Source organism: Lathyrus oleraceus, chromosome 6 (assembly GCF_024323335.1).
Source record: "Lathyrus oleraceus cultivar Zhongwan6 chromosome 6, CAAS_Psat_ZW6_1.0, whole genome shotgun sequence".
NCBI classification, from domain to species: domain Eukaryota; kingdom Viridiplantae; phylum Streptophyta; class Magnoliopsida; order Fabales; family Fabaceae; genus Lathyrus; species Lathyrus oleraceus.
The window spans coordinates 139,210,716-139,212,954 of record NC_066584.1 but is presented as its reverse complement, the minus strand read 5'-3'; the positions used below and the strand labels follow the sequence as shown (position 1 = coordinate 139,212,954).

Sequence of the window (2,239 nt, the reverse complement as noted above, 5' to 3'; positions counted from 1 at the left end):
TAATACAAAAGTTGATTCCACCTAAAATTTCAATAAACATACTAAAATGACACCAGAAGAGGTTGAGTCCTATTACATTGCTGCTAAAAAGCAGAAAAGCTGAACCCAATCCCATATAGAGTTACATAGATTTCCCTACCATTCCCAATTTCTGACTAGCTTTTCTTCTAGATTCTATATATAAATACTTGAATAGTGCTATTTACGCTCCACTCTTATCTATCTGCTTTTCTTGCTTTAGCAAGATTTTGTGATATTTTCCTTACAGGTAGATGTAAGAAAGGCAAAAAGTGGAGTGCAAGTAGAACTATTCATGGAAAAGGTTAAAAAAAAACATAAACGAGGATTAATACTAATAGAAAAGAAACATATTGAAATGGAGATTCCTAGGTTAAATGCTAACATGTCCTACTAGCAGCAGAGAATGCAGAACTGGCAACAGGGTGGTAGCCTACAGGCAGTGCATGTTTGAATCGACGGTGAGTTTATTTTTCTTTTTTATATAAACACAGCATGTTACTTGTAATTTTGGTTGGATCAACAAAACGACAGAGTGAACGTGATTTCGTTAAACTCACCGTATTTCCAAACATGCACTTAATTCCTTCTTTTGTTGTTTTCATGGACAAAATCAAGCAAAACAGTGCTCTTGCATTTGGGACACTTTGGATCATCTTCAGAAAGCATGACATACATAAGGCAGCGAGGACAACCAACTAAAACCATGGAAGTGGCTTCAGGGCTGTTTGAGTATCTCTGCAGGTTGGTTCCATCTTCTTGGTTTAGCTCAGTGGACACACACGAGCTCGGTGGTGATGTTGGCGAAACAGTAGCTGATCTTGTTGGTGATGACGACTGGACTCTTCTGTGGTCAACCCTTGGTGGAGATAAGTTGAGTTTCAAGTCAAGCTTTGGACCACTTCCATTTCTTCGACTCATTGTTTTTGCCCCCCTTTCTTTCTGCAAAAGTATTTTACCTGTTTTGACACAAACCAATTAGCACGACATAAAAGGAAACACAAAAAAAGTCATAAGAAACTCTTAACATGATTCACCTCAGTTGAGAGTTGAAAGTCTAGAAGAAGTTTGAAGAGGTTGAGAGTTGAAAGTGTAGAAAGTAAAGTAATATTTATTTGTGATGTACCTTAAGAGAAAGAAGAATGAAAGAGGAAAGTGTTGCTAAAGGAGAGCTCCGGCAGCAAGAAAGTGAGCTGTGATGAGTGGTTGGAACAAGTAGGCCATTTTATATAAGAAAAATTGAAGGGGGGAGGGGGGGTGATTTAAAGCTTAATTAAATTGAGTGAGAGAGGTGGAGAGAAGAGGGTATAGGGTGAGTGAATTAGAGAGAGAAAGTGTTGATGATAGAGCTGAATTGAATTGAATTGAATTGTTGGGTAGAAGAAAGAGTGTAAATTGTGGCCAGGAAATGTATTAATTGTTTGGAAAAATCCCAAGAAGTATGCAGAATGAGGAAATTTGGAGTAAATATTGCAATTACAAAAGTTCAGTGTGAGGGCCTTTCTTTTCATTCATTGCTTTATACAATAGTGAGTGAGTCGGTGTTTTAAGACTCTTTCAGAGAGAGAGATCAATACAGCATAGTGTGTAGCATGGGAGAACACACTATGGCTTTTAAAGCTAATTAAATCTCTATTTCAAATCACTCACCTACAAAATTAAATCAACTGTAATAATATTAATACTAGAATCTCAACTTTCAAGAATACTCAATTATGACTCTATTAACTTTTCAATTACTTGTATACACTTTATTTATTTATTTATTTATTTAGATTTTGGATTCATGTAGCTGGATTTAACTAAGAAACTGTATTTTCATTGTTCTGAGTTGGAGGAATATTTAGTTCTCACTTGGTATGGCAAGTACAAAACATGTGTTCAACTTGTTCATCGTCCGACAGACATTATAGGATCTCCTTGCGTTTTATCAAGGGCACTGATTGGACCATTGGTTCTTTTCATAAACCTTGTCCCAATAACCTAACTCAATTTATCTTTTTAAATAAATTGTATTCATGAAATTGTTCATGTAGCAAGAGACCAGATATAAGCTACATAATCAAAAAACGTTGCATTGGAACACAAAAGGTGAAACTTATGATAAAAGTTGTTATTTTTTATTTATTTTTTAAATTAGGAATATTCTTTAGAAATGAAGTATTTGATTTTTGTTCTTTGTAAAACAATTATTTTAAGAAAATAAATTAATATGACTTTT

The 2,239-nt window shown here is 34.6% G+C and overlaps 1 long non-coding RNA gene across 2 annotated transcripts; it reads right to left on the bottom strand.

Annotated features, from left to right (window-relative positions):
• On the bottom strand, positions 1–1,954 carry LOC127093537 (uncharacterized). Of its 2 annotated transcripts, none has more exons than XR_007792564.1 (2): positions 1,145–1,954; positions 1–977 (listed from the first exon to the last, which is right to left on the bottom strand). It is a non-coding gene; the product is annotated as an uncharacterized LOC127093537 (long non-coding RNA). The 2 variants fall into 2 exon arrangements; XR_007792565.1 differs by lacking the exon at positions 1,145–1,954 and adding an exon at positions 1,056–1,132.
• Between the last annotated feature and the right edge of the window lie 285 nt (positions 1,955–2,239).